Source organism: Triturus cristatus, chromosome 4_2 (genome assembly GCF_964204655.1).
Source record: "Triturus cristatus chromosome 4_2, aTriCri1.1, whole genome shotgun sequence".
NCBI classification, from domain to species: domain Eukaryota; kingdom Metazoa; phylum Chordata; class Amphibia; order Caudata; family Salamandridae; genus Triturus; species Triturus cristatus.
Genome location: NC_140586.1, coordinates 505,824,126 through 505,850,082, shown reverse-complemented (window position 1 = coordinate 505,850,082; position 25,957 = coordinate 505,824,126). Strand labels below are relative to the sequence as shown.

The window sequence follows — 25,957 nt, the reverse complement described above, 5'->3', positions numbered from 1 at the left end:
ATTTTGGTCTTTCTTACAAATCTTATTTTTAGTAAAGGAGATCTTTATGTAAAAAGGTCATAAAGCCTATATGTGAAACTGTCAGGTATTTGAAAGACTATTTTCACATACAAAAGTGTAAGTTATAACAAGATAAGGATGAGGATTTTCTTACATTCAGAGACTCCAGATATGTAGGATTAGGAAAACAAGAGCCTGTGAGAAAATGTATGTAAATCAGAAAGTTCAGTTGGGAATTACCATGTTTTCCCTGACACATAATCATGTTTCTGCCCCCATCGATATTTGCATATGCATCAGAGGCGTTTTTCCTATACTATGTTTGCAATTATTGATGAAATATTGAAGTAAGGGAAACATTGGGAATTCTGGTGTTACTTTACTAGACGTCTGTTCTTATTTAATTATTTAATTACAGATTTTTAATGAAAGAGTGTTAATCACTACTGAAGAAAAGAGTAAAAATGTATATGAAAGAAACACAAAAATGTCATTTAGAATTAATTACTTCTTGTGTGTCTCTACATTGGTGAAAAGCCTATTACAAAATAAGCTGCTGTCTGTCAATTTTTGTCAGAGATGAATCACACTCTATTGTATTATATTGGATCTCCAGTGAATTACACGTAGGAGCCATCTGATTCTGACAAGAGACGTCTGTAGTCCTTAGGTTTTGATTGTGATATTTTATATCAGAAAACATCACTAAAGTAAAAATTTCCCGCTTCTTGGAGTCTTCCAGAAACCCTGACTGAGAGAATGACAGTATTTGTAAACACCCATCCAGTGGACTATCTGAGTATATTAAATGACATCAAGAATAAATAAATGTATACTTCAACTCATACTATGTTTAACATATGTGATCTATTTTCTTTTTGTTGTGTTGCTTTAAAAGAAGGCATACCTAATGTAAAATTACTACCAACGTGCCTGAACAATAAACATATTTTTCAGTAGAATCGTTATACTCATACTGATATGTATGGTGTGCACATAGAATGCTAGAATGCCACTACATTGGAACTACACAAACCTTCCATGGAAAGGTAAATTGAATGTTCTTGCTTGGGGAATACAGTAGATCAGAGAATGTTTCGTTGGCTAATTAGCAATGGTTTATGTTAAATCTGAGATATATTCATGCCACTCTGTAAGTGGGATATTTACTGACACCAGAATGTGATATAGGAAAATTTTACGAAAACGTCCAGAGATGAAATTAGGGCACACAAGCACGTATGAAGGCACACACACTCAGATGCCCTATCTAGTATGATTCTATTTGAACAACATTTGGTAACACATCTTTGAAAGACAGCGCCACTTGTGCATGAAGTGTAGCCAAGATATGAAGTATAGTTGGCCCTTTAATGACCCACCAGACCACAATCAGTGCACATAGCCACAAATAACTACATTAATCATTGTATTTTGTGTAAAGATGAAGCTTCTGAGCTGTTCTAGGTTTTTTATGGTGCTAGTACGTAGGCAAACCAACCCAGTGAAAGGGATATTCAATCAAACATTGTGCTTAGGGTAAATTTGTCAATTATTCTTTTGAAGCTGGTATGCATCTTTGTATGATGGTTGCTTTGATGAATCTTGCTCCTTCTCTCTTACCCTTCTCGGATCCTCCTTTGCAATGTTTCTCAAAGCCATCACTGCATCAGTCTGGATCCTAACAGGGAGCTGATAAGCACTGGAGGCGAATCCTGGCAGGAACTTCTGGATCCGCTTGATACTGGCTGGCTGTCCTGCATTTCCAAGAGCCTTCAGAACCAGCGCCATGTCCTCTTCATGGGCATTGTTGGACGCCTCAGCTGCAAAGTCATGGAGGGGCTGCAAAAGAAACACATCTAATGCTCATTATTTTGCCTCTCTTTCAATGTCATGCTCTCTTGCCAAATCTTCATTTGTACATTCATTTATATATTAATTCCATAAAGAATGATAGAAGGATATATGTTAATAACATAGCTGTTTTCCACCCAGACATGATGTTTTAGACAATGAAAGTGAAGTTTGCGATATCAATGATGTAACTTCTCAATCCGATGTGAAAAACACAATCTACTGACATGTATTTATTCATCCACCATTTTATATCATGTAAGCTCCCCCATGAAAATCACCCAATATATTCCATAAATGAGCAATGCAGAGGAAGTAGAGTCATTCTCACAATAGTCTTCAAGAGCACTAAACAGAAGGAGTTACTATTAGCTAATTAAATTGTGCTCAATTTGCCAACCTCTGAAAAATGGAAAGCTGATTTGGCCTTTTTGGTCTTTTTGAGATTTGTACTAAGATCTCCAGATAGCTCACAGAAGTCAGAGGTGAGCATTTACCTCACTGAGTTGCCAAACTGCATCCTTTAAACTAGTGGTTAACAACCTTTTGACTTCTGTGGGCCAACACCTAATCATTACTGGAATCCGGGGACCCCCAATGAGTCATTATTGGAAACCAGTGACTCCAGCCTAACCAGTTGAGATGATTTGAACCGCAAAACAATACACAAAACATACAGAAACAGGCCCTTATCAAACACATTTGATGCACTTGCTCTGCTCTCATGAATCAATGTGAAGATACTAACTTAATTTGTAGCCTTCAATATCAAATTCATTCACATTTTTTGTCATGTTTACACTTTGTTTCATTATTTATATACACTTAAATAATGTATTTAATATTTAATTTTCTAAGCAGTTGTAGAACCCGCCCCAGAGGAGTCCATAGACCACAGGTTAAGCTAAGAACCTGTGCTTTAAACTATGTGATAGATTAAAATACCCAGCATGTTGCCACCTTCTCTAAAGACCTCTTAGTCTTACATTCTACCCCTTCCCAGAATCCAAATGAAAGATGGTTTCCGCTTCTGTAGTTTTCACTCCACTAGTGCCATAGCAGTGAATAACTGGGTTTCAAATTGTGCGTTCAATATAAGGGCTCTCCACGAAAGCCACCAACAACTCCTACACCTGCATGTAGGGAACCTAAGTTAATACTGCTGTACATAAACTACACTTATCCATTAAAGATTTTGATCTTTACCACAAATTAAAAGGAAAAAAGTAATCTGTCATAAAGACACCCATGTTCCACATGAGCCATGGTCTACTGGATATGCTGCATGCATGCAGGAGAATTATTTCCACCTGGTACATTTATCTGAGGGTGTGCAAATAGAGTTAGGAACTGTTTTAGTATTGGTGCTTATTAGGAGATGAGGACATAACATGCTTATTTCTGGATTTGATTCAGCACTTTCTACACGTGCCTACCAGGTGGTACGAATGGACACAAAATGGTCACAGATGCTGTTTTTGTATGTTAATGCATATACATTAGCATATAGGTTGAATGAGGGACACTAATGCTGTAAATAAAATAAATATGTTTCATGGAAAATCATTTTCCTGGTCAATACTGAAAAGTTACTCACGGATAGAGCTTCCTCAGGACAGGAAGAGTGTGCACCACAGTACTTGTTCACCATGGACCCGTATGCCAGGATCGCTGCCTTGTAGACAACAGGGGATTTCTGATGTTGCGCCACTTTCATTAAATCCTGCAGGGTTAGGGACAGAGGTAAACCATTGGCATGTAGATCATGTTTATTTTATACACCACTCATGTTATGGATATTTTCATATTTTTGCAATTATGTAAAATATAGTTCAAAATAAGAGATGGCAAACACATTACAAAAACTAACATCATCTAGTTATATTATATATGGCTGCACTCTAGAGAACAACCTTTTAACAACTGATTTTCCAAGATGGGACTTGGTTAACATGAGATTTTGTACTCCTCGTGGAACCTCATACACTGGTAGAATAGAGGCTAGGCTGCTAAGAATATATTGGTGAATTGGTGAGCCCAATTAACTATAGGTGTGTAATAGCAACGACAAGGTGGTTTTAAAAGCCATTGGTGGCATGGAGTTATGGACAGAGCAGTTCTAATACAGTTAAAATGAGAATTTCACTTGTTGCCAATAGTATGAAATGCAGAAGATTTGGAAAAAATACCTATGCCGAATTCTTCTTAAAAGTCCTGTTTAGGAAATGAAAATTATAATTTGCATCCTAAGTGAGACATTTTTTACAAACTGCCTCTAGCAGCAAACTGATGGATGGGATGCTAGAATTCATTTTAGCACTGAAGATCACTTGGGTCTGCATTCCAGTCATTGTTGTTTATCCAACATCTAGCAGAGATCAGTCAAATGAAAATCCATCATTAGCCTGTTCCAGTGGGAACAGTGCAGCCCAAACTGCCAGACAGGCCATCAAGGAGAGAAGCAACCCCGCACCAGCTGATGTGGCATAGTGTCGGAAAAAATGGTTTGGATTGCTTGTGTTCTCATTCAGATGGGATGTGGCCTGGAAATTCAAGCTGGACGATTCCTTCTGAAGCAGGACCAAAGCTGACTTGCATAAGGCTGGTCTCGGTCTGAAGTGACATTGAAGGTAAAACATGGGGACTGGAATACAACTCTAGTGCTTATCAGTGGCTAAGGCGTTTTGCAAGCATTCCACACATCACATTTATGGTTTCCTGTGCTCATTGTGCCACAGGATTGAAGCAATTCATTATTTAGAAGGTGTAAAAAGGGCAATCAATTGTGTTCCCATTCAGACCAGGCATTAGATTAGGTTGGTATTTATTGTTCCTACTGGAACAAGACCAAGGCTGATTTGTACATCTGAAGTGTCATAGTGGGATTAAAATCTTGAACTGGACTGCAGCCTGAGTGATTGGTAGTTGCTGAAACTTTTTCCAAGGACTCCAACCGTTATCTTTGGGGTTTTTTCAGTGTTACAAATTGGGCACTAAAATAGTTCATCTTCAGACTGGGATTAAATGATTACAAAGATAAATCAGATTTTTAACACTCCATTTCAAATGGCCCCACAGTTTATCCTGCTGGTATGCCTTGTCCCAAACCACAAATCATTATCCTCTTGACCAAGAAATCAAAAGAGCCAGGCTCTCCTCACAGACAAACAAAGTTTAGCAGTCCATTGGGGAAGGGTAGTCACATGAACCACAGATGGGTGAGTAAATTAACTTACCCTTGTGATAGAAAATATAGCTTTAGTTGTGGGTGACTCAGGAAGTAAATTTGAAATCAACTGTGGATGAGTACCCCTAGATAATCATGTGTCCTGACTATTGTTCCAGTGTTTATGGAGTAAATAGGATCCAAGTCAATGGTACTGATGACAATAATGTTGTAGTTTGCTTTGTACTTCAGCAGAGGTACCCTTACTGTAACACTGATTTGATGGTATTGCATATATGTTGACCCAGGCCCCAGTTCGGGGAGCCATTAAGTGAGGGCGTTTGGGTGTTTTATCACCCATTTAGCTTAAGTGATACAACATTGTCCTCCTCATATGATTTATGCAGAATATGTCCTTGTAATGAAATTACAAACATCTGAGCTGACTCACTTGAGCGACTTGTAAGGTCTGGTGATCTGCTTTAGTGAACTGGACAGCTAGGGTTACAGCCTGGGCTGCCTCCCTGGGGCTCAGCTCCTCATTGTGGATCTTCTGCTTGATAACCTTCAGTGCATCAATGGTTCCCACTGCTGGGATGGCATTCAGCAGCCAGCGTCTGCATATAACATACAAATCCCAAGAGTTAAACAGAAGCAATCCCAGTATTATAAGTCATTGCTGTGACATTATGATAAATAATCACCTGTACTGAGGTCTTTCTGCAAACTGCTTCCATATGGCTTGGATATTTTCGTAGTTTGCAGCACGAAGAATCTGGGCAAGCTGTAAGAATTTGGCAGGAGCATCGGCATGTAACTGTTGTTGATTATTTTGCACTAAATGCTGCAGCGTTTCTGCAACCTGTACCAAAAAGGAAAATCAATGGAATTCATTTAAAAAAAGAAAATATTCAGGAAAAAGAGAATGAAACATAATGGACAATATCTCCCAAAAAGCAAGATTCAAATTGCTAAAGGTAGTTGTTACTGTCTGTAGGGGCATTGGTCCATGTTGCATTAGTTGATGGGTAAGTTCCTAGAATTGTCCAGAGAGGGATGCTCTAGAGGTGCAGCGTGCATCAGTGTGACAAACAACAGATGACATTTATCATCAAAAAAAACAGAGGCAAAAACAGAAGGCATAAAACCTTCAGTGTAATAACAGAATCATTGTATGGCTCCTATTGCATAACTTTTATACCAGTACTAACTACACTCTGTTACATCTTGAGGGCTGGTTGGTGCTAGCGAAATCTTTTAAAAAAAGTAATAAATGAGAGATTTTTTTCCCAAGTATATCCGTGAATTGTTTCCCAAATGTAAGCACAGCCTGTGCCATAGAACCTCTGTAAATAGTGAGACCACAAATGAGACCACAAAAGGAACAACTCTTTGCTTGACTGACTGCTAATGGAGCCTGTGTTGGGTCCTATTGATCGATCGCTTTCAATACATCATTGGTTAAGATCTTTGTGTGTGGAGTGACCGACTGAGGATTAGATATATGGGTTGATCCCCACTTTTGCTACATCATAAAGGAATTCCAGACTGCTGTTACAGGACTCTCTGAGAGCCTGTCAGCCTGAGAGCCTAAGGAACTGGCTCTAGCACAGTTTTGGGAGGGTAGGGTGTGGGAGGGTAGTAGGGTTTGGCTCAAGGTGGCCCGGGATTTTTTTTTACATTTGACCATTTGGGACAGGAGGGAGAGGAGATGATATGCATGGCTCCCCCATTACTTCTGTACTTCTTCAAATTAGTCGAAAGCAGGAGCACATGAGTTTGGGGGCCATACATAACATAAGATGGGTATATCGTGAATAGCAGGATGACACTCAGAACCCCCCCGGTTAAAAACATCCCAGGTATTCGATGTTATACACTATAATTCTATGTGTATATTCACAAATGGCCCCTCTAAAATGTTAGTATCAAGTGTGAAAAAACAGATCTCTTTGGTAACTAGGCACACATCAGAGATGTATGACTCTTTTGTATTTTCCACTGTGCATGTATGGGGAGATGGACTGAATGTGCAAGGAAAACGGCTCACTGAAATAAGATCTCGCTCCTGAACATATATTGGTTTGTATGTGTCGAAGGTTTCAATTCCAGTGTGCCTGACACTCCATTCATGATTTGAAGGCTGTACAAGTAATATTGACAGTTATTTACAGTGCTTTAAAATAAAAATTAATAATGAATGTATCCTTTAATTGACTTGTTCAATAAAATCTATTTTTGTGTGTTTCTTTATTGCTGCGTACTGTGTTGAAATCCAGAGTAAGTGTTTATTTGTGAAGATGTGAGGTTTACATGCACACTGATGCATAGAGATGTACATGTCTCAGGACTCCTTGTCTTTACTAATTGAATTGGCATCTGCAAAACTTCAGAAGCAAACTGGTATTGAAGACCCCCACGGTTCTGCAGTTCAGTCTGAGGAGAGTTAACTCGATTGCTTTTAGTTTCCACAAAAGTGAGCACTTGCCTGAAAGAAAGATAAACAGAAAATGTATGTATTCCCCATTTGTGTTGTCAAGGCCTAGAGCTTGAATAAGGAGGTCACGTAGGGAGAAGTTCTACAGTGCCACCTATTAGTTTGCCAAATTGCAGATGACCTAAGACATGGCCATTTTCAAGTCTTTAGGAAAAGGCTTCAATAGTCAAAATGCTATTTTCCTTCGAGTGCTGAATGCTTTTGATGGTTCACTATGAAAGTTAGATAGTCAAACCACATTCTCACCTCATTATGCCTTGGATCATTTTAGAATTGTTTGCTGATCATCTGAATTATACACTATTGTATAACCAGTCTTCGTGGTAGCATTTAGGAACCAAGCTAATTCCATTGCTCTTGATGTGTGTGTTGGCAAGCCGCAAATGACGTTGCACAATAATTAGAGTATTGCAAGTCCTCACAGCTCCTAAAAGCTACTGCCTTATTATGATCATGTCTTAGGTACAAGTTAAGATATGAAAGCATCTATAAATATATGTTGTTTCAATATTCAAAACAGAAGGCAATAAAGATGGCAGTGTCAGTTATCCTTTCACTTATAAGCAGACAAAGAAGCATTTTCCACATTTGTTTTATTATGGAGACAAAACTGCATCTAAGAGAAGGACAGTGAGTAGCTGACTCTCAAATGGGAAAGACTTAAACTGCAAACTATTAATTGAATACTTTGTATTTAATGTTTAAATGTTTCAGTCTTTCTATTACTAGGAACATGTCTTTGCTGGTTTAGTAGCGAGTCACATTATTATGTAAGTTATTTTTAAAATATAGAGCAGCTGTTTAACTGAAAAATAAATTCTCTAAATTAAGTTGAAATTGCTAAATTCATCATTAACACTGCTATGAACATTTGGGCACAGGATATCTACTTTCATGATGGTCTTGTACAGCACAGCACACAATGAGACTGATGATTATATGAAAGACACACACCTGGCTTCCATTACAGCTGCACCACACAGTTCATAGAATGGGGAAAACTGATACACCTGCCGCGCAGTTACTTCAGTGATTAGAGCACCACCATCTCTGGGCTTCATCTTATAAGTAAATGTTGCAGCCCTTCTTAAATTCCTTACAACCTGTGGTAAAAAGCACACACAGTTATCATGAAGAGTAAGAGCCTTAGGAGTAAGTATTGATTTAAGTACAGTATATGTGACAGAATCAAACCTTCTGACAAGAAGAGCATTTCTAAACATAGGCCATGCCGATGTTCTTCTCCACTTTTTCCTGGCAGTTGTTCAGGTCCATGGATTTCACAACAATGATTCTATCAGTTCTCTTGTCTTCTTGGATAACGTACCTTGTGTGGCAGACCCCGGTGACTCCAGATTATGGAAATAAGCAGAGAAAGTGAAAATTGATGGGCTACATTCTGGGTATTGGTTTGTCCTATAGCAACATACTCAGAGATAGTGAGATCTGCCAATAATTACATTTTTCTGCCACAAGTGGTCCATCATGTGATTAAACCTATTGATCCTCAGGCCATGACACAACAAAGAGTGTTCTTATGATTGACCACCAGCTGGATGTTCTTAGATAGATCTCTGTAAGTCATATTACTAAGATATAAGGGAGGACACCATGTCTCTGTCAGACGTGTGAGTGCTCCAAATATGTGTGATTACATGACACCCATTCTCTGAAGTCTGCACTGGTTACCACTGGATGCAAGGTATAAATGAAAAATCAACTGGCAAGAGGTGACCTATGGCCCAAAGGCTAGACTTTGGAACTGAAGAACCAGGTTCAAACCCCAGGGTCAGCTCAACATTATGTGATTCTTGGCAAATTGATTAATCTTAAAAATGTGTAATGTCTTGCTCTCATGAAAAGTACGTTTGAGCTATTTTAAAAAAACCTCTAATTTTTACATTGAAAAAGGTTAGCAAAGCCAGCATGACTGTTGCTCAAACTCTGGAGGCTATGTATATCCAGGTCAACCCGAGTCATGCATTTTGGAGATTAGAAACACCTAATAATATGACGCCCAAAACTCAAAAATAGTTTTGCACCTTTTTCTGTGTCTGCAGGATGCCAAGTTCCCGCTGGTTTTCTGCTGGAAGTTAATATTCTCGGGTGCATTAATCCTACTGGTTCCATCAAAGAAAGAAAAAAAAGACTACGAAACCTGGAACACACTAAGTTAGCTAAAAGAAGTCTGGATTCAAAGAATGTTCTGCCAATGTGGAATAAGAGGGTAACAACACTTTAAGACGGTCTTTGCCGATGTACCAATGAATCCATGACCACACACCACTGAATGTATGAACTCAATTGTATGGAAACAATGTGAAAGAAATCCAGTACATTGCTCAACAGGTGCCTATGGACAATAGTCTGGGTGGAGAGACTGAATGTTATGGGGGCGTGTAAAATTGTACGAAGCTACTGTCTATGATTTTGGAAGGATACAGGATTTAGTGAAACTAATTGAATTTACAAGGCCCTCTCTACTTCAAATGGTGATCTACCTCTCAGATCCCACTTCGCTAAGCCGATGGTATTTGTTTTATCTGAGAGGCAGGCAACCTATGGAAAACTTTAAGTTACTATTACAGAATTTTGCAGAGTGCTCCATTATTATGGGCAAGTCATTTAAATATATATGTAAGAAAGTTTTTTCATATGCAGTTACTAAAGGATTGAAATGTTTTGTTTACAATATTTTATTTGACACTTTAATAGAATTTTGTGAAAGCATTGACGTTTTTGAGAAATGTCTTTGTGTTTTTAAAAAATAGATAAGTGTAGATTATTGCTGCATGCTCTTGAATCTGTAACATTCCCACCCTAATAATGCATTATTGTTCAATTGTGGTGCGACAATACCTGCTGCAACAGTAGGAAAGCCACTGCCTTACCACATCAACAAGTGTCATTTAAACAATTAACATTAACAGCCTTTATATGTTAAGGAGATAGCCATGTCAGTACATTTCTTTAATACTCTGAGTTCAGAATAGGAGGGCAGTATTCAATCAGCATGCTGGCACAAATTTTACACAACAAAATTCACTTGCTATAAACTGTTTTCAACAAATTGCAATCTGCATTTTACTGTGCCTTTTCCACAATACATCATCTAAATGTATTCTACATATCTGCAAAAAGAAATTCTCTTGCATATAAGAGTGCAAGTTCCTAAACTTTGCAAGGAAAGTAGATTGAGGGAGACTGTGTCCGCATGTATGAGAGGTATTACCAGAGATAAAAAAAAAACCTTTACAGAACTTTGCAAATCGTATCAGAGTTCCCTGGACTTGCAATTGAATTATTTCTTTAACTTAATTTCTCTATGAAGTCACAAAATTCCTCTGCAACCCGAAATAGGCATAGTCTCACTCCCACAAATTACCACTAATTAGAAAAAATACCCATGCTTGGTAATACCAAGAAAGTACAAGTAATATTAAACCACTATATATGAGCAACAGATGAAAAATGCTGTTGAGCTAAAAGTTTCTTTTAGAAATATGTTCCTGTTAATGTGAGTCCCTGAGACTATCCCTACAATTCCCAGCAAATAGCAGCAAGCACTGCATTACCAAGCCTTCAAATACAATACAGAAATACCAGATCTATTAAAGAAATTCTGCTAAGAGAGCAATCAGCAACAGAAGCAAGTATGTACATAAAGATGTATGCCCTGGCTGGGGATCAATAGAATGCTGAATAGCGAGTAGAGGCCAGGAATATGTGTGAAGACTGCTCACATTAAGACAGGAAGGTTCATATCATGTAGCGTAATTATCCTCTTTTAAGTGATGCCTCGTTAATTTGTTTCTGAATTGCAAGAAGGCAGAGATCGTAAACATTAGAGAGTGTTCTTGATTCAAACATGTGCCCTGTGGGACAGCAATCCACGTCCCTCCCCCTGTATCAGCGCCCAGTCTCAGGAAAAGATTTTCATCCCGGAGGATTCCCTAAAGGGTGTGTTGTTATTTTGTGTTTTTCAAGTTGCACTGCAGGTAAAGAACTGGTCACAGCTACCACACACACCCTTTAAACAAAGCCTACCACCTCACACTTCAGAGGAAGGTTGTACTATCCTGTCTCAAGGTTCAAGTCTCGGCAGGGACGCTCAACGTCCTGTGATTAAGGGCATATGTACAAGCCCCATTGCCATCACAACATCACTTTCAGTGACGTTGTGGTGGCGATAGGGTCCTCGCCTCATTTATAAGTCAGTTATAAGTCAGCGTTAAGCCACTTAACAAGGCTTAGCGCTGCCTTGTAAATAAGGCACGCTATACTTAGCATGAAAGGGGTGGGTGTTACGGTGGGCGTTCCACCACAACACCCATTGATTTTGTCGCTGACACTATTTACAAGGGCAGCGTAAACACGAGACAGCGCCAAAATTATTACCCGGAAATAGCAGGTCTTAAGTTGGCGAAACGAGGAGAAATGCTTTATTTCTCCTCATTTTTGCTTTTTGCAGCACACATGGAAAGCAAATCGCCTTAGATTGTTTATGTGTAGGGTGGCGACCCTTCCTGCACATAAACAATCCATTAAAAAAATGACATTTTGTAACTTCCATGAGTGCTGCACTAAGCAGCACACATAGTGCAGCACATATAGAAGCGACAAAATCACATTTTAGGATTGTTAATGTGCAGGAAAGAACACATTCCTAAACATAAACAATCCTCCCCTGCACGCAGACACCCTTGCACTATGGTGCCAGAGTGCCTGCATTGGCATTACACTAAGTGTAGCGCCAGAGCAGGGGAAATGCAGGGCTGCACCATATCTTTGTAAATATAGTGCAGGCTTGCGTTTCTGAAGTGGCAGAGTAATGCGTTAGGCCATGATGGCTAACACTTCACTCCGCCACTTCCTTGTACATATGCCCCTTAATCTCCTCGTGCCTAAAAAAATTAATGTGTCCGTCTGTAACGCAATTAGTGTTCATGTAAAGCGCTCTGATACCTTCAGGGTCGATTTCAAGCTATATAACTGACCCCCTCCCCTAACACCCCCCCCAAAAAAAATACAAAGGATGGTACTTATTCAACTCAAGCACTTACATGGAGCTTTGTGACGTCAATAAAAACAAGAGGCTTTGTAGGATGCTAGCGGCACAAGCCACGTGCTGGAATGATTTCATGTTCATTTTATTTATATAGTGCATACACCAAAGTGCTATAATCAGTAATAAAGCATAACAGTACATAAAAAAAGAATGAGATAATGTGCAGAAAAAGGCAACTCAGCTGTGCAGAAGTGAAGTAAAAACTGTCAGAGAACGCTTCAAAGAAGATGAGATTTTTGAGAAGACCAGGTGTTCAAAGCAGGGCCGGACTGGTGATTCAGGGCACCGGGCAATCCCCGGGTAGGCTGGAAGGGGTGGGGGCCGCTTTCTTCACAGGGGACCTTTTTTGTTACTTGGGCCGATTTTTTTTAAGTCGGCACCCAGCAACAAAATCAGAAGGCCGTCTTGCCAGGCCTGCGTCTGACTCCATGACAGAGAAACAGAGTCAGTCTCTTCTCTGCACAGGGCACTCTGACCTCTGCTCTTCGGAGCAAAAACACAACTGCCATTGGTGAGGTTATCTCATCTCACGAATGGCAGTGGTGCTTTTTACCCGCACAGACAGAGGGGCAGTTGTTGGGTTGAATTTAGTAGTGCGTGTGCGTCACAGACGCGCTACTAAATTCAACCCAAGTTACCATACCCAGTTACTGCACTGTGCATGTGCACTGCACAGGGACAGGGTGCGCACAGGCCACACCTGCGTACACTTTTGCCACCACACCGCCACCACCACTCGTGACCAGGCACTTAGGCACCTGATCTGCCTTAATGTAGGCAGTGACTTAGGAGGGGGCGCAGATCATTCACTGGTCTGACTCATGCGTCGTGCAGTGCGACGTGCAAATCTGACCAATGATCTGTGCCCCCTCCCCAAATTCGCCTGCCTGCGCTGCAGAGAAGTAAGTTCCTCGGGCCTCCGGCTGGTTCACTTCATATACAACTGGCAAGTTAAGGTAAGTCAAAAAAGTCCCCTTAATAGAAGGTCTGTAAGAGCCAAAGAATTTCATGCATTGAACGTGTGTTTGCTATTTGCACAATGGCCCTTTTAAAGGTTAAAATGGAAAAATACATGTTAAATATGCGATATTAGGCTTACTGCCGCTTTATAATGATTTCGCTACTTTTTGGAGCTATTGCCACAGTGCAAATGTAGAAAATAGCTTTTGTTTACACGAAAACATTCCCTTTCTCACAAGCAAGGTGAGTGTGCTAACATTACAGATGTAAACGCAGAACAATACAATAAAACATTGTTTCTGAATGTTATTTGTAATTTAAAGCTGCATTTTCAGTATCATCACCATTTTCTGGGCTTCTAACTCAATTACCTGGCTCTGGTACTACAGAAAGAGATCCAACCAACTGTAAATGAGGCTTAAAGGCCAAATATTTTTGTCAGGGAACTAGTTCGCCAGCACACCAGATGGTGTTTTGGGAGTCAAGTCTGGGACGGGTACACAGGGCCAGGGTATATGATTAAGCATGTCTACAAAGCAAAATAGGGGTGTCAAATGCAGGCTGGGTAACATGCACATTTAATGGTGCACTGTGGTGAAACAGCCTCACTATCAGTCAAACATGAGTGTTAGTGGCACTTTAGGGAGTGCTCCTATTTTGAGCATCCTGGTCTTTGACACACAGCCGCGTGAGTCTTCTCTCTGTCCAGTCTGTGCTCAGAACCTGTGCTGCTTTGTGACAGCAACTCCGGGACTGATGCGGGATGGGCGTGCACGTGCAGGATGACAAGAGGTAAGCTGAACAGCTGAAGCTAGCTCTCTAGGTTAATGCACCTTCTGTGGATATCTGTATCTAGTCTGCAGGTCACAGGTTTTGTCCCAGCAGGATTGCTTAATGGTTCATCCAGGGTTGAAAAGATGATTGACATTGCATTCGCGTAATAGGCACATCCATTATTATTATTATATTTTTTTTAAAGAATATACTTTATTTGATTAAAAATATAACCGTAAAAGCAGGACATACATACTACACATATACAAAATAGGTAATTAAAATGACCAATTATATTATATACAAATACGTGTTTTAAAACCAAGTAGCAGCAAAATATTCTTTTAAAAATTGATAATATAACAAAGAAATGAGTGTCACTGTCAAAATCTGAGAAGAAGGCCCAGAGTTGCAAGGAGACCCAGAGAGTGTGAACGTTTCATTAAAACAGCTGTCAAATGTCGGTATCAATGAAGAATCGTCGGGTTTGCATACCCTAGAATTGCAGGCATAGAAAACACAGGGGAGAGCAGAGAGAGGTTTTGTGGGTCTATAGTTTTGTTTTAGTCACATGTAGCCCTCTTTAAAATTGCTACCGGGCCTGCAATTTGCTGGTTAAATTTACAGTATACATGATAAATAAAAATTGTAAAACTTATGTTTAAGGCTGTGTTTTCTGGGTTCAAAGCCACAATGATTGCCTGCCTGCAGGACCGAACTCCAAGTTTATTCCATTCTGGCCTCAATTTTAATCTGCGCTGGGTCAACAGTGCAGGGCAGAGGCATGCAACATGCTCCATAGATTCCACCGGGGCCCGCAACCCCTGCACTTTCGGTTATCTGACGTGCGAAGCCAGATAGGTAAGTGTATCAGCAGGTGCCAGTCCCCCAGTCTAAGCACCATGAATCGCAATTTTAGACACAAAGAATATGTGCAGATATGACGACGGTGATGCCAACTGGTAAGAATTGATTACCGCCCATGCATGCTTGCGTTTGGCAAGAGAATCTTTGTCGATGGTGTGGGACAGGATGCGAATGCGCTTATTGATGCTGGTTTTAAAGGCTGTTTGACTGGGGTTTAGGTTCCAAAGGTCACCTGCTGAAAGTTGCTGTACACATTCATTGAAGACCTTACTGTAGGTCCCACTTAGATTATTAAAGCTAATGTCCGACCATAGCATTGACTCAAGAGACCCAGCTTCAGCCCACCTTAGCTTATGGCACAGATTTAAGTAGGCACCTAAGCTGGAGATTTCATAGTTTAAAAGGCCCAGTTCTAGTTTAATTTGTGCGGCGGAGGCAGATTTTGGCATATGAAAAACACTTTTATAAATCTTGGTCACGTGTTGATTTAATGCTGTGATGATTTTTCCCCTGAAAATTTCAATACCGTATGACAGCGTGGGGCCAACTTTGGCTTTCATGACTTCCATCATTGGGGTTAGACTCGGACCCATCAGTTTTTTTAGAGCTTTGAGAAGTTCAATCGGAGAGCTGTGGCTTTCATTGAAATGTCGCTAAGGTGTTTGCGAAGGTGCCCCCGGAGTCAAAATTAACCCCCAAGTATTTATAGGATTTTCCTACAACAAGACCATAATTGTTGTACGACCTGCCACCACCTCCATAACGTTTTCTGCCGAATATAACCACTTGGGTTTTCTTTAAGTTAACCTCTAGGCTGTTCTTGTAGTTTATTTAACAATCGTTGCAGCCCTACTCGGGTAAGACTGAAGAGAGGAAGGTCATCGGCATACAAAAGATTACTTAACTGCACACCACCGATCTTAGGGGAATGGCTATTTGTCTCGTCCAGTTCGGCTGAGAGGTCGGCAATAAACAGGTTAAAGAGCAGATGGGCTAGCACACACCCCCGTTTAACTCCTCGTGTTGTTGAAATTTTTCGAGACAGATGTGTGCCAGTACCAAGCTTAATTTGAATCCAGGTGTTAGTGTGTAATAGGACAATGGCCTCCAGTAGTTTGACCAGGAATCCCCATTTCGTTAACTTTGCCCAGAGTGCTGCACTGGGGACCCGGTCAAAGGCAGCTTTAAAATCAACGAAACAACAAAAGACCAGCTTAGATGAAATAAGCGATTTATCAATAAGTATTGATAATGCCAGTAGATTGGACGTTGTACCTGAGTTTGCAGTAAAGCCTGTTTGTTTTTTTGGAATCAGACCTTTGTGGTCAGCCCAGGAGCTCAATTCTTGAAGTAAGATGCTCGCAAAGTGCTTTGCCTCATTGTCCAGTAAGGCTATCAACCTATAGTTGTTTGGGGATGAATGGGCGCCGGACTTATATATTGGGTGAATTACTGCATCTCTCCAAGAGTCTGGTATGGTTGAACAACTCAGCACAGATCTAAAGAGGGTTGCTAATTGTTGTGTCCAATAGGGAACATTCATTATCCATTATTAAAGCGCCTTTATACTTGGGCAATAAAGCGCTCTAGGAGCATTGCTTTATTGGAACAGAAGAGTACATCGGTGTAGACCAATGTTGTTCTCAGCAGCATGTCTATAACAACAAATTGTTACTTTTAATAAAAACACAATCTTTCAATTTAAGTTTGTTCACGAGGCAATCATTTCGTGACAGCGTGTGTTTAAAAAAATTCTCAACAAATCGGAACAAAAATATATCGCACCAGATTGATCACAATAATCTTTCAGGTTATAGTTATACATTCTTGTTCAGTTTATTACTCTATGGACATAAATGATCACAGTGTCCTATTTGATGTTTATTGCACTTGAAAATACTGTGAACAGACACATCCAGATTTTAGAAGTCTTTTTCACTACCGCAAATTAATGACCACTACCACGCCCGCATATTATCAGTGGGTTTGAGGAGAACTTTGTGTTAATTGAAACTGATAGGCTTGAGTGAAAATTTTCTGAGTTAACGAACATCATTGTTATGAATGTCCCAAGTAACCATAAACTAGGAATGATCCATGATGAAGTGCATGTAAATGACATATGGAAAAAGCATATAAGTCTTGAATATATATAAGGGTGTTACACCTGACATCTTTTGGCATGTTTACCCTGTCTTTTTGCTTTCTGACCTCCTGGTTTTGATGGTTTAGTATCTCTGCGCACTTTTCCACTGCTGTTCAATGTTAAAGTGCAAGTACTCTTGTATAAATTACGATATGAACTGGTGTTTCCATGATTGGCATATTTGATTTACTAAGTAAGTCCCTAGTAAAGTGCACTGGGGGTGCCAGGGCTTGTACATCTAATGCTGCTGGCGGGCCAGCAGCACTTATTGTGCCACCCACTTAAGTAGCCTATTTAAATATGTGTCAAACCTTTGCACAATTGTTTGAGGTTAAGTGCATTTTTAAATGTCTTTATACTATTATATATCAAGAATAAATCCGTTATATTGAAATTCATGTTTCGTGCTCGACATGTCATTTTTTGGTGTTCACTTTAGGAATGTCTGACTGGGTATCCTGGTGCACCATAAGCTCATCATTTACTATGCTTTTAAAGTTAATAAAATTAAATTTGTATTTAAAAATACATTGTTTTGGCCTTTCTGTCTCAAAACATTTTCTTGGGAGGAGAACTCCCCAAAACTTTCCCTGGTAGTGGTCGCTCACTGCACTTGCTCACGACACACCGAATGGGGCTAGGTCTCACTTATACTTTGTGCTCTCTGATTCACTACATTTGTGTCTATTTTTGGTACTCTATGTAAGAATGTCTATGGGTACATATGTCTGGGTAACCTGGTGCTCTTGAAGGTCATCATTTACTATTTACTGTGCTTTGAAAGTTAATATAGTTAAATATGTAATGAAAAATGTGCTGTAAAATGCACCATTTTGGTCTGTCTTTTTCCAAAATTTTGTGGGGGGAGAACCCCCCCAAACCCCACTAGTAGTGGTCAGGTCCGCTTGCTGCGCTCACTCACTACGCGCCACACAGGGGCTGGTCTTTAAATATTTGCCAGGGCTGCTTTCAATTCCCAGTACGGCCCTGGAAGGCAGGGGTATTTAATGTCAGTGTGCATGTTCTTCCAGATTCTAGGGCCATACGTGAAGAAGGCTAGCCTTCTGGTTGTTTCATTGTTGTATTTCTTCATCTTCTGTGCATCCATGTCTTGTATCCTAGTCCGGCATTCTTTGCCAAGATAAATAGTTTCTGAGTCAGGTAATCAGGAATATTATTTCTGATGTATTGTAAGTAATGTCACTGGCCTGGGTAGAAAGTGATTGTATTCCTTTAGGGTTCAGGGGATATAGTCAAACTTCTTCAAGCACGTGGCGAGATGAGAAGTAGTATGGAGGATACCTTTCAAGTGTTTCAGTGTAGTTTTGTGTAGCTCACTGTGCAGAGCGTTGCCTGCATTCAGATGTGGGAGGCCAAAGTTCACACTGTTGTTCAGAAGTCAAAAGAGACAACAAGTTACTAAAAACAATGGAAATGTAATATAACACTGAAAGCAATTCAGTTGAATTGTAAATTAAATGGTGGATATAAGTACCAGGTTAAAATAATATATATGGAGTTAACCTGGGAAACCATTGTCAGTCTTAGGAAAGTTTAAACATAAGGGCAAATTTATGAAGGTTTTGCATCACCCTTGCACCACAAAGGGGGTGCAAGTGTGAGGCAAAACCCAAGTCAGATTTATCAAGCCTTGCAAGTCCACCTTGTGTGGGTCTGCAGGGCTTGATACATCCAGAGCCCAAATTGTTGTGTTGCGTTACTCTTCCCCAGGGAGCCATTCCATGGGTGGAGTGCTGGTGTTCCCACGCATCCACCAACCTAGGAATGCATCAAAATGCTTTGCCTCTGCAGGGGAGGAGTAACAAGGAAAATGATGTGTTTATTTCTCCTTGTTTTTCCTCTTTGTATGTGTACTGCATTCTGTTTTTGTTGTCCCTACCTGCACAAAAACTCTCCTGCTTACAACATAGGCACCATTGCACCATGGTGCAAGGGTGTCTGTGTTGCGCTTTGCAGCACACTGTGAGCCGGTGCTTAGAAATGACAGGAATGTGCTGTATATTCCTGCCTTTTCCATATCATGCAGCGCAGTCCAGCTAGATGACTTGCTGCCTGCCCTGCTTGATTTCTTAATGAATACGTCAGGGAATTTCTAAACAATGAGGTGTAGACTTTCAGAATAGAGTCTTTTGGACTGTTTGCCAGAATGAGCAGAGGAATTTCACCATTTCCTTCCATGGAAGCTTGTTCTTGTGCATAAGGCAGAGGTCCTTATTGAGAGTGACTATTCACTTCATAGTGAAGACAATGTTAGGGACTGAATTCTTGATTTAAACCTTGGCAGAGAGGCCCAGTAGCCTTCTTCCTCTGAGGTACTGCGATCCAGTTACCAATCTCAAAGCATTGATGGAGGTGAAGATAGCATTAATCATATAGAGGTATTCATGTTTCTGCCATTAAAAGCAACCATATAAGGATCAGGTTGCCGTACTCAACACTTGATTATCACATGTTCTGTCACGGTGGTTTGGGAAACGGTGAGAGAATGTGATGACACATGTTTCAAATCATATGTGATATATCTACAGATGTGTGATAGAAATACTAAACATTACACAGCAGCAACAGTGAAGGCCAAAGTCTTCTGTTAATGTGGAAATACTTCACACATTCTGTATTGTAAAGTTCTGCGTGCCAATGTACCACGCCATTTCATCCTCTGAATCTAATGTCAGTCTTATGTGTTGCACAGTAAAATGAGTTCTAAGGTCTGCATGTTTTGTGACATGAAATTAAACACCAATGTATGCATCCAAACCACTTACTACAGCGTAGCGGATCAGAAGCGAAATAGCGAAGTTCACAGGTGGCGATTTCAAAATATTGGTTGATTGGTTTGCTGCTGAATTGCCACGGTTGTTTTGGTTGTGAGCATATTGCAGACTATCTGAAGGTAAGCCCCAATGTATTTATAATAGAATATAAACCTGGAAAACGCCTTGTCAACTATGGAAGATGAATTATTTGAAGGAATCAGTGGTGCTGACCCTGAATGTGTGATGCACTGCCCTCCAGCACACACTTCACTCATCGCCTAGGGTAGTGAACAAATACTGCGATATACAGAAAATTGCTGCATATGAAAAGAGGGCAAAGTAGCCCGTAAAGTAACATATAAACATAAGAGAGTTTGTCTCTGGGCAACACAGATATGTCAGTTTTACAGCAGTTTCAAATCAAGTTCTTTCTGCAGGGTAAAAAGACTCAGGCAAATAAATTGGTGGTAGCATGTATTATCTCTCTTGTCCCATCTATATTGCTTGGTATGTGGGTTTTCACCTCTCAGAGAGGTTGGAGACTTGTTTCAACCCACAGGAGCAACCTTTACTTCAGTGCTGGTTAGTCTCCTTGAAAGGAACTATATAACAGTCATTAAAGTTTTGAGCAAGACTGAAAGGGAATGTGTTTAAGAGCTGACTATGTAGTGTTCCCACATTATGGGGGGCGTGGCTAGCGAGCCACTATGGCGGACGTAACTTGCTAGCGCTCCGCATTGCATCCCTTTGTTATACTGACTGAAATCCTGCACTGACCCATCCGTTTCAGTAAATGTGGGGAACGCATTGATATTGACCTGCGGTCCCTGTTGATACCCTCAAATCACATTGCAGCCGGACGGGAGTTACAGAATGGGTGAGAGACGCCATGCGGCCTATCCGGAGAGGTGCAAGGAGGGGAACTGAGGCCTAGTCAAGGCGTGATTGCGGTAGCCACACGAACCAGCTGCAACACGGCGAGAACCACTGCCGCAATCCCTGGGGTGCTACCCGGAGACCTCGGGACGGTAGCAGCTGCATCCTCCGAGCCCACTGGAGACCTGAGCGGTACTCCACAGGACACGCCTCAAGTCTTTCAGTGAACCTGCTTCCCCGCCATCTGTGGGTGGGGGTCTGCAGACTGCCTCTCAGGACGGCAGCCATACCAACGCGAAATCGGAGTCGAGGGTGATTCAACGCTGACCCTGCGACAAGACGCATTCTAGCGCCAGAAGATTGCTTCATCTCCACCCTGGTAGCTGAACCATGAAAGGCAGCGAGCAAGACCACACCATGAAGGCCTAACTGTCACAGTGGCCGAAACTGAGGCGACGCGCCCCTGAAAACCAAGGCCCGTGTTGTCAAAACAACCCTAGCTGCTCACTACTGCGAAATTCAACATCGAGTGCCACTTACATTACACTGACATCGCGGTGAGTGGTGACCGAGTCTGGTGGGTCTGGCAACGTGACGAGGCGCAAACTGGTCCTGGACACTACCAACTGCGACCTTGTGCTGCGGACTACCCAGAACAACCCGCTGCTGATAAAGCCGACGACCGCACTTCCACAGCAGGTAAGCTGCTTGGCGCCCTCCTTCCCTGCTCTGTGCGAGTGCCTCTTCTGGGCCTTTGGTCCACCCTGCTGCCCTCCATGCTGGGAGTCCCCAAGATTGCCCCTCGAAACAGTGCACGCTTGAACCTTGAACTGAATGTCTAGGCAACAACCGGGCACATCGGACAACCTGACGGACGCTCCTGTAATCACACACCTTGCGCCCGACTTACGGCGCTACCCAATAGGTGACCCAAGACTACCATTATTGAACTTTGCGTGATCTCTCTGCCTGCCACTTCCGAGGAACTACGATGGCTGGAGCTGCACTGCACCGGAGGAACAGCGGGGGTGGAATTCATGGCCAAACCTTGAAAAAGGAAGCGGAGTGCACAGACGTAGACACTAGACCTGTGCAGGTACGTGCCCACAGTGACTGGGGCCACGGCGGGAGCTGGGGAAGTCCCATTGACGAGCAGGGTGTAGTGATCTATACAGAGGGCTCTACACCTGGGGGTTTACCTGGCGGGTGGCTGGCACGATGAACTAGAGTAATATATCAGCCGGGCCCCTGGAAATTCAAGACAAACACCTCTAGGTCACGAACGCCACAGAAGTGGCAACCAGGCAACGCAATTGCTGGGGACATCACACATGAAGCACTAACAGGGAATCAAGCGTCATATCAACCAGAAGGGACCCAAATCCCCCTCTCCCCCCTCCCGTGGTGTGTGCAGAGACTGGTAGAGACTACGCAGGGTGACATCCCTCTGGGAGATGTCTGGGACTCGTGGAGGTCCTGACAGCTGGCAGGCTATGCAACGGGACTAAGAATACTGAGACAAGCCTACTACAAAAGGCAGAAACAATCGCAATGGACCGCACTCTGCTAGCCCCTCCTCCGGGTCGCCCCTGGGGAAGCTGGTACATGGAGTTCTTGAGTGGTTCACCCCAGTGGGTGCAAGTCAGTACTTGTTGAACTGATGATCTCTAACATGAAGTTCTTGAGTGGTTCACCCCAGTGGGTGCAAGTAAGTACTTGTTGAACTGATGATCTCTAGACCCGATACATGTCCCGGGTTTTAAAATATCGCCCGAGACATGGCTCGGGTTTCGGGATAAACTTCCCTCCTCAGTAGAGAAAATAGTTAGGCGTGGAAAAGAGGGCCGCCAAACAACCGTCAAAGGCCTCGTTGCCCGCACAGGCACGCAGGTGCGTCGTCCAGGAGCTCGTCAGCTCAAAGCTCAAGGGAGCCATATTTTACTACAAAAGGCATCGCAGACAACGGAACTGACGCCCCACCTTGGGGCAGTGGCAGGACCAGTGACATTCCGGGGTCTGAGCTGGCCCCTGGCGGCCTGCCACGCGGAGTCACCCGTGTGGGCACGTGGGACATGAGTGGACCTGCCCTGAGACCTGCAGACACTAACTAGCGATGAGCAGACACAACGCGCAGGCATAGAAATGTGCCACAGACTACTCACACCTTTGAAGTTGAAACACGTCATTTGGGAGGCACCGAGACCACACAGTGGGGTGAATCTAGATGCCCACAGTGGTGCCAGTGACAAACGCTCCCAATGAGCCTCCCACAAGTGCAGCACGCAGTATAGGCCCAGGAGCCAGGCCACGAGATCAAGAGAAGCACCACATTGCAGTCGCCCGGAGCAGGTGAATGCCTACTGCGCAACAACTGGTAATGGACCGACTGCGCGCACGCGTGCCAGTAACCCAGAGACACCGCGCACAAGAGGGGAAGTGAGCGGAGATCCATTAAATACGTCGCTTGTGGTCAAGCTGGATTCAGTGTTGGCGGCAGTCGAAAAAATAGGGGGCCACCCTAGAACAGACAAAGTTGTCCCTCGAATCAAGGGTCGACAAGGTCACATCGGACATCACCCTGTTATGTGCCGACCACCATAATCTATCCGAAGGGGTTCACCAGCAAGATCAATCGCTAATGGAATTGAAACCCATCACTCAAAGCCACATGGCTGTGCTGCAGGACATCCTAGACCATATGCATGCTCTAGAGGACAAATTCGAAGACGCTGAAGGGTGTTCCCGCCGCAACAATGTTTGCGTCGTGGGGCTTCTGAAGGGGGACTCTATCCTGAACAATATACTGAACAATGGCTCCAACACATACTGCTCCTGGGAACACTGTCAGCACACTTTGCAGTCACATGGGCCCATCGGGTGCCGGCTCATAAATCACCGCCAGGGGCCAGGCCACGCCCATTCCTATTAAAGCTACTAAATTACCGGGACAGAGATGCCATCCTGCGCGAAACGCGGAAAATTAAAGACCTTAAGGTCGGCAGCAGTTCCATCATAGTACAGAGACGCAGGAGTACCTATGCAGCTGTGAAACAAAAACTCAGCAAGCTGGAAATCACCTACCCCCTCCTGTTCCCTGCCAAACTGAGAATAGTGGGAAATGGCGTGGTCCGCTTCTTTGAGTCGCCAAAGAGGTATGGGACTGGCTGGAAGAGTCGGGGAGATGGACTGGATCTCAGCCCTTGAACACGGAACTCATCAGAGCTGCAGGCCGGCGGACAAGACGATGAGGGAGGCGTGGGAAGAGTGAAAACATGAAATCAACAACAACGGCACCAAGCCCGGAACAGAGGAGAAGGGAGAGACAAGGAGCCCTCGAGGTCGTCGTGGAGCTTGCCGCCACGATACATTGGGAGAGCCAAGAGGAGCTATCCTCCGAAACAGCGACAATTGGTGGCTCTTAGACCCCCAGACAAGACGACTTAGATGGCGCATATATGCCGGCAGTCACCCCGCAGACCGCTGATGACAATATTTTAGAGGCTACAGACGCCAGGCACTGAATCGAAGATTTTTCACGCAAGTAGAGACTCACTTAAACTGTTATCAGAGACGATACCCATCAATTGTTGCTGAGAGCGCTATAGCTGCCCTAGATATAGGCAAGCACATTAAACATGTAACACAAACGCGCAGGCCTAGCACGCAGCCACAATGATACGCTTCCTAGAGCAATAGCTCGATAGCCGGACTCTTGCCAACAGGACAGGGATCCGAAGCCACTAGAGTGGGATACATACACCACCGGTCCCAGAAACCGGGAGGCTGTCCTCACACGCCTTGTTGGGCTAACATCTCCTAATAAACAGTACACTCGACAGACGCACAACATGCACCGGCGCGTACGCACTGAGCGCGTGCCAAACACCCAGCTATGGGGCAAATTAAGGGTGGCCCCCTTTCACATAAGATAATGCGAGGGTTGGCAACATAACCCCTCCATGGACATATTAGGAACTTATGACACACAGACAGAGGCTCCACAAGATACGCGCATCAATTTGGATGGTGGGTGGCAAAACGAGAACATAAAGGGAACAACTGTAAAATAGTCTAGCACAAGGCACACATACCCCCCCTACCAGAAGTTACACTGGACTAGTTTCTGTCACTGTTGGACAACGTTTGGACGGACATATCCATAGAGTTCGCCCCATATCGTTACGTGAGTTAATGTTTAGCCTGAAGTTTGGTTTTGTACGGCAACCCCGTGGATCTCCACATGCACCACATACTCCAATGTATACTGCTTGTCTCGCTCCCCTCCCAACAGACATAATTGCCAGACATGATGCACAATAATATACTCACATGGAATATGCGAGGCATGCACACACCCACGCGCCGATACTCAATTTTCGCTTACCTACAGCGCCACTCGGTCGGCATAGCCCTACTACAAGAAATGCACATGACACACACAGAACTGGACAAGCTGTGCAGAAGATGGAGAGGCCAGGTTTTTGGGACTACACACTCGGCACACGCACGGGGCACATTGATATGGGTATGGGCAGCGGTCCCGTTTGTGCAAGAAGAATTTGTATTTTTTTGTATTTCTTGTATATATATATAGCACAAAACTGTCACCCGACGGGTATCCTGGCGTTGTGACTTGCCCAGATGACATTGTGCATGAAGATAGCCTATTTAGCGATGCGGTATGCTCAGTATGCTAGTTCTTAGGGAAGAGCCATGTCTTTAAGCTCTTTCTAATTAGGAGCAAATATTTGATTTGCCTAATGTTCAGGGGAAGGTCATTCTAGAGTCGTGAGGCTGCTGTCCCAAAGGCTCTATCACCTGTCCTGGTCCTCTTAAATCTAGTGGTGGTTACCAGATTTGCGTTTGATGAGCGTAGGTTTCTCCCAGGAATTTACCAGGTGAATTTCTCCTGCATGGATATTGGACCTAGGCCGTGTACTGCTTTGAACACCATACAGAGAGATTTAAAATG

At 42.7% G+C, this 25,957-nt stretch overlaps 1 pseudogene across 1 annotated transcript in view; it reads right to left on the bottom strand.

Moving 5' to 3' along the window:
• Positions 1–25,957, bottom strand: part of LOC146834625 (vitellogenin-A2-like) — a 130,778-nt pseudogene that overhangs the window by 48,894 nt on the left and 55,927 nt on the right. Inside the window, exons 4-9 of the transcript XR_014960052.1 lie at positions 8,472–8,620; positions 7,385–7,508; positions 5,725–5,882; positions 5,472–5,637; positions 3,452–3,577; positions 1,624–1,842 (exon numbers count right to left, since the gene is read on the bottom strand). The product of XR_014960052.1 is annotated as a vitellogenin-A2-like (transcript). The remainder of the gene's footprint in view (positions 1–1,623; positions 1,843–3,451; positions 3,578–5,471; positions 5,638–5,724; positions 5,883–7,384; positions 7,509–8,471; positions 8,621–25,957) is intronic.